This window comes from Anolis carolinensis, chromosome 2 (assembly GCF_035594765.1).
Source record: "Anolis carolinensis isolate JA03-04 chromosome 2, rAnoCar3.1.pri, whole genome shotgun sequence".
Classification (NCBI taxonomy): Eukaryota; Metazoa; Chordata; class Lepidosauria; order Squamata; family Dactyloidae; genus Anolis; species Anolis carolinensis.
In genome coordinates this window covers 279,118,794-279,133,809 of record NC_085842.1, presented here as the reverse complement: position 1 = coordinate 279,133,809, position 15,016 = coordinate 279,118,794, and the positions used below count along the sequence as shown (strand labels likewise).

The following is a 15,016-nucleotide window of genomic DNA, read 5'->3' as shown; positions in this document are numbered from 1 at the left end:
ATAATCGGGTCAAGGTCAAGCCGCAGCGGAGCCTGGAGGCCAGTTGCTTGCAATATATGATATATTTATCTCTCATCTTACCCTCCTTTATCAGTGTTTATTTTTCCAAAGCCTCCCTCGCTTTTAACTTTACTTTGAAAAGAGAAAGAAGCCCTTGCAAGTCAGGAAGAAGAATATATATATACCCATGTAAGGGGGCGACAGTGGAGGGTCCCGCCCTGGAGATAGAAAGAAGCTGTTCCTTTAAAACACCAGCAAAATCCAAGGACGCTGAATTAATGCAAGCACGGAGACAGATGTGGAGTAATTGGAAGGAGGGAGGGGGAAGTAAAGGAAGGAAGATAAGAGGGAGAGTGGTAGAAGAAGAGGGAGATCCATTGGATTTGAGTTGTCAGCGTGACTGAAATAAAGAAGTTACTGGGAAAATTAAAAACAGCTAATGGAGTCTTGTTTTTTGCAAACAACTACCAGAATGGATAATGCTGGACTCTTTCACAACCCATTAATCTTATAAAAGCAGTTCCCCCTGAAATATTTGTTAATCTCTGCTACCAATATATACGCATTTTCCCCTGCAAGCCTTTGCAATCCCTATGTACCTTTATATTTGTATCTATCTATCTATATACATTAATTTTGTATATGAATTTTCACCTCATATGTTTGCAAGTCTTTGCAAATCCTATATACATATAGCTATCTATAGATTTCCATGTACCTGTATATCTGTATCTATATGTATACATTCTTTTATATATGGAGTTTTGCCTCACATGTTTGCAGGTTTTTGCAAATCCTATACATATATAATTATAGAGAGAGAGATGTCTATATAGATATATATGAAAATATTGTAAATATTGCAGGGGAAATGCATACACACACACATAGAGATTTCTAGATAGATATAAACATAAATATATAGGGCTTGCAAATTGTTACACCCCTGAACAGCGAAAGCACTGAAAACCAACACAGAGGCCAATAACAATATAATATCTTTATTGAAGCAAATAAAGTTCCAAAAGAAAATAAGCAGAAAAGTTGAACAAGCAGTTGACCTTTCAGGAAAGATCAAAATTAGTCCAATAAGTGAAAGTCTTATGTTCAATATTAAGGTCCAAAGTCCAGAAACTGAAACACACTCAAACTCAGCTTGAGTATTGAGTGGGGAAAAAGAGCAAGGTAGCACAGATGAGTTCTCTGGAGTAAATGTCCAAAAGCAGGATTTCAAGGCAAGGCACGAGCTGGAAGTGCTGGAGCTGAAACGCAGTCCAAACTTGGGCAAGAAGGTAGACCGGCGCCCGGTCTACTCAGGAGTAAGCACACCATCAAACCGCTCGGAATTCAGGAGCTAGAGACGATTATGCTTCTCAGTAAGAGGTAACGTTGACACCACAAAGGAAAGTTTCCAGCGCAATACTTTCATTGAAGTTCATAAGCTCCCCCAAGCCAGGTGCCTGACTCCCTAATTTGTCCCAAGAGAACTGACCTTAGCCATAGTCACCACGCTCCGCTAATCTGGCGCTTCTCCTCAAGCTTTGTCTCTGTGATCTCTCTGTTTTCAAAAAAGCCCTGCGATCAAACACTAACCCGTCAGGAGAATCTGGGAGAGCCGGCACTGTTTCAAGGGCATCCTTAATTGGCGCTGGCTCGGAAATGTCAATAGAAGGCATCTGGAAAGGAGTTGAATCTTGCTGACGTGGAAGAAAACCAAAGTCTTCTTCGTCCTAGTCAGCAATGGCCACAGGGTCAGGTGCCAAAGGTGCCTGAGGTATCACACAAATATTGCAGGAGGAAAATGCATATGTGAAATTATTATATATAATTATAGATTATAATTATAGATTATAATATCTAGCTCTGCATTGTTTATGTAGGCATTGAATGTTTGTATGTTACTATGTTGGAAGCTGGCCTGAGTCCCCATGAGGAGATAGGGCAGGGTACAAATGAAGTTATTATTATTATTATTATTATATTGTTAATACCATATTGTTTTTGTTGACCCTATTTTTTCCACTTACAGATCTAGTTTACTGTTTTTCTTTGAAATACGGTAAATATTCAAAAACCTTTAATCTACTGATGCCTCAATATAATTTCATTGGGATCTATTTTCATTTTGAAATTTACCAGTAGCTGCTGCATTTTCCACCCTCGGCTTATACTTGAGTCAATAAGTTTCCCCAGTTTTTTGTGGTAAAATTAGGTGCCTCGGCTTATATTAGGTTCGGCTTATACTCAAGTATATACAGTAATATAATCATGACGAATTGATCTTTTAACCTTTTATTATATTATTGTATAATTAAATCTAGGTATTAATATTGTTTTTAATTTTTTGTAATATTCTGGTCCCAGTCTATCCATTCACAGGGATTTCCCGGCTTTTAGGTTATCTACGAGTATAGTCTCTTCAATCTCCTTTGCTGAAATGAATTGTTCCTTATATAATTTATCTTATCTAAAGAAGATATGAGCACAAAAACCTTGTGGGTCTCTCGAAATGTCGCCTGTCTTCAAGGTCAGCAAAGAGGTTCTTAACTTTTGAAAGTATTTAACCACACTTTCATCCCTTCTCACTATCAAATTATAAAGACAGCATGATAGGATAATCTTAATTCCTGAAGTTTCTGTTTGGAAGACATTCTTGAGGCTCTGCCAGCAATCTCCTGCTGCTGTTGCATTCCTTAAGTAGACCAGTTGTGAATCTTCTATTAGCTTTTGCTTTCTGGTCAGCTCTTAAATTTGCTGGGCCGGCACCATCAGCCGGTGGGTTCTCAACAATCTCCCACAAGTCCTCTTTAATTAAGAAATACATTAGCTTCACTGCCCAAGTTGAGCAGTTGTGAGCATTCAGCCATTCAAAAGGCAATCCACCGCTCACCTGGAGAGACATAGCTGTACCTTCCTCTTTGCCACACACACAAACGCAGGATACTGGGCTTTAGAATTCTTCTTCCACTGGGATAGCTGGGCCCATAAGCAATGTCAGGAATTTCTGTTATCTTAACAGAGTGCTGGAAGGTTTCCCTGAAGATACCAGTACATGTGAGATGCTTTAATACTCGCCCTCAGTGCATCGGCCATCAGCTGCTTGCTGCATGGTGAATCAGCAATTTACAGATGGTGACTAGGCCTCAGCTAGGCCTCAGCTTTTCTGTCAATTTGCCATCCAAGATACCAGGGTATGAAACAAACTTTGACAAATACGGTATACCAGATGTAAGGGAAATAGTAGCCAGTTGCAATGGCAGCTAGCAATTTCCACATCAGTGGATTGGTGAATCTACTTTTTTAATCCCAACTTTAAAGGAACTATCCAAGGTGCTGAACCCCATATAGGTTTGGCACAGTAGAATAGCTCCTTTAAAGATTTACTCCCCCATTGACTGGCTATTCATTGCACATATAATTTTAACATTATTGCTTTTGGGAGGGATTTGTTATGTATGTATGTACGTATGTATGTATGTGTACAGTATGTATTCTCCAGCTTTTGTTAGGAAAGAAAATTTTGATTAAGCATACTTGTCATGGCCTATTAAGTATTTTCATCTTTTCATTGTTTAGTTACTCTAAAACATAAATGTACAAAGAAATCATTGCAAGCTTTACAGTCTTTCATGAAATCTTCATTCTGCAGGATGGTGCTTGGTGGCCATTTGTAGAATGAAAGTCAATATGATCATCGATATTATAGTCGTAGAAGGATCATTACTGCATGTCTTCCTGTAAATGACAAGTCATTCCATCTTATGGCTTCATCCTGAGCCTCTAACTCTTTAGGTTATTTGAAATCTCATTTTACACCAAAATATGTGGATTGTATATATGTGCTTTTTCTGCACAAACTGTGAAATCAATACATCCTCTTAAATGCTGGAGAGACATCATTGTAAACAAGTTATTGATGTGCTAAAGTCATTTACACCTGACACTGATGATAGATTGTGACATTATTAATTTTACTGGCAGTGGGTATAGTAAGATAATGGCCATGGTAAACCAACAGTCTACCAATTTGTAAAGTTCTTCTGCATATCTTTATAGCACTAACTCTATAGTATTTTGACAGCCCCAAATCATTTTTAATCTGTCAGTTTCAAAGGTTGTCATAAGGAAGTTCAAGTGAAGGAGACTGCCTGTTTGACTCATTTTAACTGCCAGATTATTTCACCAGGTCACATTTGCAAACTATCCCATTCAAAGGGGAAAAATAGTAGTTGGGTGATTGCAAGAAGCTGCAAAAAATAGGAATATATTGCGATGCCATGAAAATGTGCTTCCTAATAGACTGTGTAGCAGCAGCATTGTGCAATAAAAGCAAAGATGTTTTCCTCCACAATAACTTCTCATACAACATAAAATGTATAAAGAAAAAAAATATTAAAACTGCTGACTCTTTTCTTTTTGTGTGTGTTTGTGTGTAAATGTAATGTATGGGATAGTTATGAAACTTTATGGTGGCTAGAAAGGTTTGAAAATAACAGGCTGGGTTCTCTCAAAGTGCAGACTTTCAATTGTTAAGGGGAAAGAGTAAAAATATTTAAAAAGCCTTCTTTCATGATAAACATTCATAAGCATACTCTTCAAAAATATGAATAAAAATCACCTTTCATAGTGGATATTGTGGTTTCAGAACTGCCACTTGTTGAATTGTTACTGAAAGACTCAACCAAAATCCATTTAATATATAGTCCTCAAATAGAGGACGTATCAGATATTAAACTGATAAGAACAGATACTACACTTGATCTTAGCCAAAAGGCCGAGAACCAAAATGACATTTATGTGGTTTTAGATAGCATTGCTTGACTACTTTATTTCACAAGGCTGCACAAGGCAGATAGAGAAGTAAAAGGATCCTAATCTGAACTACTTAAAGTTCATGAGCTGTATGTCCTCTAATTGAATTAATACATTTTGCCCTTCTGTTAGTGTGCAAAGGACAGAATCTCTGAATCTATGCAGATACCTTTGTAACACCACCTTTGTCAGACAATGCGGATGGCAAGCCAATGATCACACCATGTAAATATTTGGTGGGGAAAATGTCTTGGACCACCAGCTTTGGAAAATGTGACCCAGTGGGCCATATGCAGCTTCAGTTTTAGGATAATAATTTTGGGTTACAAATACCCTTAATTTTTCTCAGGGTGTGTGGGAGGCAAATCTGACAAATTTGGAAGATGGGCGGCCTATTTTATTCATAGTAAAGACTTTTTTCCAGAATGAAATGATCCAGATGTTGAAGTCTAAGTCACTTCCTATTCAAAAGCAATCTGCCCTTGGGCTAAAAAGACTCAGAAAGGAAGAAACACATGATGAACATGATCCTAAGGGGTTATTTGAGGACAAAGCAATCTTTTTTTGAAGGTGCCACAAGGGGTGGCCATCCAAGATCACTAAAAATGCAGCCAACTAACTTTTGACAGTTCCGCACTCTTGAGACAGAGTATTCAATCAAAATATCACTAGCTTGTACTATATGATTCTTTTATCACTTAATTGTTCCTCAGAAGCATGACTTAGTAATGTTGAAGGGAACTATTCATTGAGGGAACCAAGTTATGGAGTCTTTGGTTTAATCCCATCCCAAGTGCTCTATAAAGCAGAAGTAAGCTCATGAGTATCAAAGATTGCTGACTTTAACTTACATGGTTTATCCTTCCTGTGGCCAAGCTAAGTCAACGTGATTTTGCTGGACTCTTTTGATGCACTCTAGTCAAGTCCATTCAACATACAACAAGCTTACCTCATTTGACTCCTTACATTAGGTGTTTCTCCTTATGATTGGCATTTGTTACAAGATACTTGGGATCAATGGGGAATACATTGCTTCATTGCTTTGTTTTTAAAGTTCCATTGATGCAACTACAGTCTGAGCCAAATAGGACTCAAGGGTCCCTAAAACTATGTGGTGTTTGTTTACAGAGACTCATTCTTATTTCATAGTGTACCACAACTATTAGCAAACATTAGGGTATAACCTGCTGGGCCAGTGCAAATGGATGGTACATTACAATTTTTCTCTTTTAAAAAATATTTCTTTTGAAATAAAATTTACATGTTTTAAGCTCAAGTTTTATTGTACTTGAGTTAATTATCCTACAGTATTAGCACATAGCTCATCATACATTAATGTAAGATGCCCATATTTCAAAAAACACTTTTTTTTCAGATGTTGGCATCTTCTGGTCATTTGTGTCTTTCCATGATTGGACTGAAAACCCTTTTGCAACAGGAAGAGCATGCAGGATTTAACCATGATGACTATTAGTTAAATTCCCTGTCTTAGAGATATATATTTAAAAACATCCAAGTTTTTTCAGTACTAAATGGATATACTATAATACATCCAGCCAAAAAGGGGAGACCACTGAATATGCCCACATCATATGAGATAGGTAAGTGCTATTACAGAACCAACATAGAGCTGAAATAGACAGCCTTTTTCTAAATAGGGATAATGATTTCCAATATTACTGAAACATCTCTTTTTGGTGAGCTGAATGGAATTTTAAATCTTAAGAAATGATATATGTTGAAATAAGTTCAATCCGAACAGCAACTAATTGGCTTTGGAGGTGACTAAGAACATTTCTTTGTGTTGTTACTCACTTGCCCACTGCCATCTTCCTTTTGCACTGGCCTTTCTTTTGACTTCACTCCCTTGGATCTCTCTGGGAATATGTTGGTGGAAATCTGTGCTCTGCCAGCTTCAAATGGGATCTTCGAGTTATAATTAAATGGTATGTAAACCTATGGAAGGTAAGAAAGTAAAAGAACTTTTAAGAAGGGTATAAAAGTAGCAGTGAGATAGTATCTTTATTGGAAAAAAGTGACAGAAACCTAAGTCAGTAACTTGAATGTTTATTCACATTATGGTGACCTCTTAGTTGCTCCAAATAATGTATTGCCCTGCTGTTATTTCTGAATTTGCCTCCTAATGGAACAATGCAGTTCCCTGTAGTTTGGGGAATGAAAATAAACAAATGCAGACATAAAAATGAAAACTTCACTTCAGTTAGCAATGTGAGCAAAGGGGGATCCCTTGCTATCTTCTCAAATTAATTCAAGAAGAATCCTCCAGTCCTTGAGGCAAAGTAAAAACCAACTTTGATTCCTACTCCTGTGCTATTTCTCCTATTTAATTCTTCTGTCCTGCTGTTTGTCAGCTGCAAACTTTGCACTTCCCCCAAGGCATGTGGGCAAGGAGACATCTTCCTGAACTAATATCAGTGTATCTCCTTGGATTAATTGGCAAGTAAATGGTGCAGTCACTGTGTTTTTTCCTCAGGACACAAATCTTCAAATCATCATTTTATTTTATTTTTTAAAAAAGGAAGCAACAAGCTTGTATTCTCTCTCTTTCACACACAAACAAACTTTTATGTTATATATGTTTTTATATATTTTATATATTTATTTATATGTATTACAAGATAATTTATATTAATAATAACATTATATAATTTTAAATTATATTTTATTTATTAATTTGTACTCTTCCTTTTATGCAATATGGGTACAAAGAAATGTACCAAATGGATTGAAACAAGAAAATAGGATGTATTAACTATATAATTATTAATTGAAAAATAAATGACTGAAAATAATTGCTGCTGTATACAACATGCTGTAGGATGGAATGTTTCTATTCTAGCCAAAGAGCTATGTCTTTTTCAAGGATACTCAATTTCATCTCTTCTTTCTCAAGTTGGTTGTTATTTTGGCTGTTCAACAGTCTTTAGCATCCACTAGAAATGTCTTGCCTGATTTAGCTATTTTGGGTGCTTCTTCCGCTTTATGTTTCCCACAATAGCACTGCTTTACTCCTGTCAACCTTTACATTCCCCCATGCTTGCCAAGAACTTACTGGCTCTGTATGTCCGTGTGCTGGCTGTTTCATTTCAAAAAATAACTTTGCTTTGTTGACATTCAGCATGAATGATTGTGGAAGTTTTACCTTATTGCCATTCCAACTATAGAAAGTGTACCATCCTGATAATGGAGTTTGTGGCTTATATATATGATAACCTTTCCTTTCTTCTGTACAATCATGTCCTTGTACAAATCTTACTCATTACAGGACTTCATCAGACAGTTTTCCTCCTCCGTTTCTACACACTTCAAAGACAGTTCAAAGACGGACTTCCACAGAGCCCATCAAACAATGCAGGACTGCTCCTGGTGGTTGCTCATCTCCCAAGTGTGGGACTATATCTCCACAGCATGTAAAAATTGGGAAATTTCTAAGCTGGGCACAAATTGACTACACTCTATTGCATGCATGCAAAAAAGCCTTAAAACAGATATCTGTCTGGGACAGAGGTGGATTTCTTCGTTACACTCCATTTTATGAATTGGCCCTCCATGATCCTTCTGTGCATTAGTGGTTTAAAGACAATGAGGGTCCCATTGAAAAAAGTGTTTTAAAAGGTGCTTGTCTCCTCTAGAGTAAGAGGTCTGAGAGGCAAATGACCCCATAGAAATGATGTTTTAATAAGGATGCCTTGTGTCTACTCTGGAGTAAAGGACTTGAGAAGCAAAGGATCCCATAGAAGTGGTGTCCAAAGAATGATGCTTTGTGTCTCCTTTAGAGTAAGGGGGTTGGGAGACAAAGGGCCCTATAGAAATGGTGTCTTAGGAATGATGTCTTTTTGTCTTGTCTATGCGGATGGTTGAGCTTGAAGCAAGAGAAGTCGATCCTACATGGTGGGGGTGAGTAAATTCTCCATCTTCTTTAAAGATGGTACCCCCATGAAATGCCATTCAATGCCCCCCGCTTCCCCTTCCCTTTTAAGAGATGAAGTCTTTAGTGAGTAAGGACTGAAGGGCTTTACTTTAGGCAGACTGAAGCAATCATCTGAAAGAAAAGCTGCTGAGAGACAGCAGCAAGGGATTGTACTGAGTTTGAGCAGTCTGCTCACTACCCCTTGAGCTAATCTTGGGCTCTCTGCTGGGGTGGAAGCATAACCCTAACCCATAACTATTATTGGAGAAGGTGCAGTGGACAGAGCAATTGTGTGTTGTACACAGAACTGGAGGATGTGCCATCTTATTCTTTGTTCTCAGGAAAAAAATGTCAGGGCCAGAACCTGAAACATTATTTTTATTAAGTAATTTATCGATTGTTTTCTCTTTTAAAGTAGTTGGTTAAGACCATAATATATCAATAGAGCATAGTTAATATGTTAAGCTAGGTTTTAACTTAAAATGAAGTAAAGGGATTATAAAAATGCACCCCATATCCTCCAGGGTGATCTCCGCAAAATAAGGTCATGGGAAAAAGGAATAAATGTTGCTCAGTACTTCCACATACATGCATACATGTGTACAGAGAATAAGGGAAAGAGGGGAGGAGAGATCCTTTAGCCATTCCCTTTTGCAACCTGCCAATTCTGTAATATGATCATTTTATTTTAATATCCAGCTGTTAACGCAAATTTGTTTGCTATTTTAATGTTTCCAAGTGACAAGAAGTAGGCGTTGAAAATAAAACATGTGTATTGGTTAAAAATTGCTACTTATATAGATGAAGAACATCTTTAATAAGCTCAAGCACTCCTGCTGAGTTCTAACCAGTGGAACATGACTAGGCTAGGCCAGATTTCATCTTCCATTACTTTTCAATTAAATATCTATGATGTAATTACACAGTACAAGGTTGATCTGTTGAACTTACAGATTTGATTCTTAAAATCTGTTATGCCCTGAGAAATGTATTGTTGTGTTATCATCTTGATTCATTTTTATAAAAAATGATGAAATTGTCAGTCTTAAAGCACAATCCTGCTGGTGTAAGCTAAAGTCCTGTCACTAGAGTTCTATTATGATTTGAGAATTAGGACTCTGTTTATGGAATATTTGTGTTCAGGGATAGCACTCTGAATCTTTACTGCTTGAAAAGAAGAGAGAATTTCAGTAAGTATTGCTTATTTACTTCAATTAATGCTTCCTTCAGTTTACTGACCTAAATATCTGAAAGACTGCCTCTTCCCATACACATTTGCCAGAACTTTGAGCTTTTCAGAGGAGGCCCTGTCATATGTTTCAACATCTCATTAAGTTAGGTTGGTAGATACATGTAGTAGTGCCTTGAGTGTGGAACACCCTGCTGAAGGAAATTAGACTGGCCCCATCTCTTTTAAGCTTCCAGTGGACAGCCAAAACAGTGGTGTTCCCCATACCATAGTATGCAAACCCATTTGGACTACCCAGCCATGAGTCAAATTAATATCAGCACCAGGGTAAAATTCAACCAATTTAGGTCCTTCAATTATTGGATGTTATATTAGCCATTATCGAAGTCTTGTTTTAAAAGCCAAGTCTTCAGTTCTCTCTGAAAAGTTTGAATTCTAGGGGCTTGTATGATCCTGGGGAGGGCATTCCAGAGCTGTGGGATCACTCATCCCTTTCCCTCATCCCCACCAACCACACTTGTGACAGAGGTGGGACTGAGAGGAGAGCCTTTCCAGCAGATCTTAGAGCTTGTGCAGGATCATAGGGAGAGATGCGGTGTCGTAAATAGGCTGGACCCGAACCGTATAAGGCTTTATAGGTAATGACCTGCACTTTGAATTGGGACCAGAAACTTATAGGTAGCCAGAGGAGCTGCTTTAATAGGGGCATATGATGCTCCCCATAGATTGCTCCCTTCAAGAGTCTGGCTGCTGTTCTTTGTACTAGTTGCAATTTCTGAGCTGTCTTCAAAGGCAGCCCCACATAGAGTGCATTGCAGTAATCCATATGAGATGCAACTAAGGCATAGACTACTGTGGCCAGATCCGGCTTTTCGAGGTAAGGACATAGTTGGCACACGAGCTTTGTTACCAGGTGAGAGTATAGCGGAATCAGTAGCATCCAGATAACACCATGTGCAAAAGACTCAGACCAGGCAGAGGAATTGAAATGAACAAAGGAAACTTTCCTCTTGCTTGTAGAGTTGAAATATAAAACAGTTCTGCAATCATACAATGTCCATGTAGTTGCATAAGAACAATAACCAATCAATCAGCATTCAATATATATATATATATATACAGCATAGCATATTAAATCAGCTACTTGACCGTAGCTATTAGAGAGCCTTCTTTTTCCTGTGCTCTCCCAGCAAGCTCAAATCCCAACTGACAATCTCAGCCACCTGCCATCAAAAACAGATACATTGTTTTAGGCTTGGCCTTGTCTATGCAAAAAGAGCTCAGCTCTTTTGCAGAGTTCCCTTTGCAAACCAACTTTGCAAGGACTTCTTTGCAAGGATTTCTTTACACACATACACATTAGCATTTTGGCGCAATAAGCTTTAACTGTGCAAAAGCCCTCCTGGCCACTGTTAACACCTGGGACTTCAGGGTTTGCGCTGAGTCCAGGGCCACCCCCAGATTGCAGACCTGTGTCCTTAGGAGAAGAGTAATCTCATCAAGCACAGGTTGCCACCCTATACCCCAATTGGCCTAATAACTGACCAGGAGGACCTCAGTCTTGTCTGGATTTAGCTTCAGTTTGTTAGCCCTCATCCAGTCCATTACAGCTGCCAGATATTGGTCCAAGATCCAGGAAGCTTCCTTGGATTTCAGTGGAAAAGAGTAATAGAATTATGTGTCATCTGCATACAGATGAAACCGAACTCCAAAACTCTGATGACATCACCCAACTGTTTCATGTAGATGTTTAAAAGCATGGTAGATAGAATCAAACCTTACGGGACCCCATAGGTTAAAGGCCAGGGGTCTCAGCAGGTATCCTCCAGTATCACCATTTGGGTACGATCCTCCAGGAAGGAGCGGAGCCACTGCAAAGCAGTGCCCCCCATTCCCATCCCAGAGAGCCGGGCCAGAAAGATACCATGGTTAATTTTTAAACAAACAAATAAAATATGAAAAAATGTCTTGGAATATATGTCAGCTGCCAGAAATTATGTTCAGAATATGGGAAGGTGTAGGGAACCCAACTTAAATGAAGATTACAATTTTGTGGAGGGGAAAATCTGCCTATAAATTCTTTCAAACAAAAGTTAGGAACAGGTTTGCTAACGTTTTTATTTGTGACCAGTAAGTCAAATTAATTAAGCATTCATTAGTTTTGCTCTTCGGTCACTTGTATTGACATGCATGCAATGCTTCTGCTTTTGCAGACAGTGTTTTAGTGGAGACCTCCGAGATGTGTTAAAGAAAAAGAGTAGGTTAATGGTAATGAAATACAATGTTTAAATGATTTTTAGGCCAATAAAGTTGAAACTGGAACACAATGTCAAGGCATTAGTATTGACATTTTAAGTTACATGTAATTAATCTTTAAGCAGATGCTGAATTTAAGTTTCTGACATTGTATATTATATGTACTAAGTCTTCTGGAAAATGTACAAAGTTAAAAATCACTAAAAGTCAATTATCCATATTGTCTGTCAATATGAGATTGGAGATCTTTAATAATTCCCTGAGAATTTTAAATTCTTTCAAAGCTGACAGTTGTTTCTGGGGTGCAGGATATGGGATTGTAGTCAAGCTCAGAATAGCAGCTGAAACTTCCACCATCAGACTATTTCAGTCATAATAATCTAGCACTGTCATCGTTCAGAGATGCATTGCAGCATCAGGATCCATTGCTTTTCCAATTTCTCTTACACTCTCTCTGTGATGGTATGCCTATCCAGGTTAACCCAACAGTTCCAACTCTATCACTCCTATGACTGTAATTTTTAATCCTTAACCCTTTTCCTGGGTCAAGGTAACCAGGAAACTGTAGACGTAGATGTATTATTTGATGGGTCCAATGTGATAAAGAGGGGCCAGTTTTCCTTGTTACTTATTAAATCAAACCATACAGAGATATAGAAAATATAAACTTGTTCCATGTTGTTAGCTTATATCAGATGATAAACCTATACAAACCTTATCCATTCTTCTCTTTTTAACTAGAACTTTATGACTTCTCTTTTTCTACCTCCCTCTCCTCTTCTTCCTCTTCCACCTTCTGCTTCTCTGCTTCTTCTTCTTCCTCCTCCTCTTCTTCTTTCCTCTCCTCTTTCTCCTCCTCCTCCTCCTACCCCCTTCCTATTCCTCCTTTAAATTTTATTTTTTCCCCAGCCTCTCATTTCTTTTCTCTTGAGCCACTTGTTGCTTACCTCCCCCCATAGAGATCTTTGATAATCTGAAAACTACTGTAGCACATTATTTCCCATTCGTAGGAATGAAAGGATAAGAAAAAGCCATTAGGATTATATGTTTTATCTTTCACTTCTGCTTTTCCTTGAAAGTATACCTGCCAGACAACACAAAACAATAATTGTCAAAAACTTTCATGGCCTGAATCACTGGGGTGAGGTACTACATTATCGCTCTAAATGATGTTTTATTCTGTTTAAACTTTTTGTTGATGATGCTTGTTTTGGTTTGTATGCATTTTATCCTGTTTTATTGTATTTATTTGGGCTTGGCCCCATGTTAGCCACTCCGAGTCCCTGCAAGGAGATGGAGAAAGTTCTTGTTGTTGTTGTTGTTGTTTTTGTTGTTGTTATTGACACAAAGACATAGTATGACCCAGCAAACAAGATAGATATGCTGGATTTTGTATCACAAAATCACAAGTCGAACACTTCCCAAGTGTTTAGGACTGTGTGAAGTATTTTTGGAAGATGCATGCAGATCCCTTTTGCAGTTGGCAGATCGTAATTTTGTCAATGTCTATTGTTTTCAAATGCTGGCTGAGATCTTTTGGCACAGCACCCAGTGTGCTGATCACCACCGGGACCACCTGTACTGGTTTCTGCCAGAGTCTTTGAAGTTCAATCTTGAGGTCCTGAGTTTTTCCTGTTGTTTTTCATCTATTCAACTGTCACCTGGTATGGCGACATCAATAGTCCAAACCTTTTTCTTTTCCACAACTGTGATGTCTGGTGTGTTGTGTTCCAGAACTTTGTTAGTCTGGATTTGAAAGTCCCACAGTATCTTTGCGTGTTCATTTTTCATTACCTTTGCAGGTTTGTGATCCCACCAGTTCTTTACTGCTGGGAGGGGGTACTTGAGGCATAAGTTCCAATGAATCATTTGGGCCACATAGTTGTGCCTCTTTTTGTAGTCAGTCTGTGCGATTTTCTTACAGCAGCTGATGAGATAATCAATGGTTTTGTCAACTTCCTTGCACAGTCTGCATTTTGGGTCATCAGCTGATTTTTTGATCTTGGCCTTAATTGCATTTGTTCTGATGGCTTGCTCCTGGGCTGCAAGAATCAGGCCTTCTGTCTCCTTCTTCAGTATCCCATTCGTGAGCCATAGCCAGGTCTTCTCCTTGTCAGCTTTTCCTTCAATTTTGTCAAGGAACCTTCCATGCAATGCTTTGTTGTGCCAGCTGTCAGCTCTAGTTTGTAGTGCAGTTTTCTTGTACTGTTTTATTTGCTGTGCTTTGAGGAGTTTCGGATTTTTGATTTCAATAAAAGCAGGTTCTTCACTTTCCTTTACATATTCTGCCAGAGCATGTTGTTCTTCTTTGACTGCTTATTTTACTTGTAAGAGTCCTCTGCCACCAGATCTTCAAGGCAGATATAGCCAGTCAACATCACTGCGCGGGTGCAGTGAATTGGTATGTCGACAACTTTTTCTAAAGTTTATGTTGCTTGTGGCACCAAGTTGCCTGATAAAGATGGCCATGTTAAATGCCTTGCTTGTCTGGGGGAGGCACACAGGGCTAAGAGTTGCTCGGCTTGTTTGGCTATGACGCCAAAGGCTAGAAAGAGCAGGGAAGCGAAGCTGAAGGCACTCCTATATGAGCAAGCCTTGTTCCCAGCCCCCTCAACAAGCAGCTTGCAAACACTGTGAAGGGCAAAAATAGCAGAGCATCGCTCACTCACCCCTTCAGCAGCTTCCTGAGTGCCAAAGAGGGTGTGTTCCAGCCCTCCTTTGCTCTTCGCTTCTCCCGGCAGCTCCGGGGGTGGGACCGAGGGCAAGAAGAGGAAAAAGAAGTGTGCGTCTTCAGAAGCACGCACCACAGCCACACCCCTCATGCTGGC

At 38.7% G+C, this 15,016-nt stretch overlaps 1 pseudogene; it reads right to left on the bottom strand.

Moving 5' to 3' along the window:
* Nucleotides 1–4,608: 4,608 nt before the first annotated feature.
* On the bottom strand, nt 4,609–4,786 carry LOC134297204 (U2 spliceosomal RNA; annotated as a pseudogene).
* Between the last annotated feature and the right edge of the window lie 10,230 nt (nt 4,787–15,016).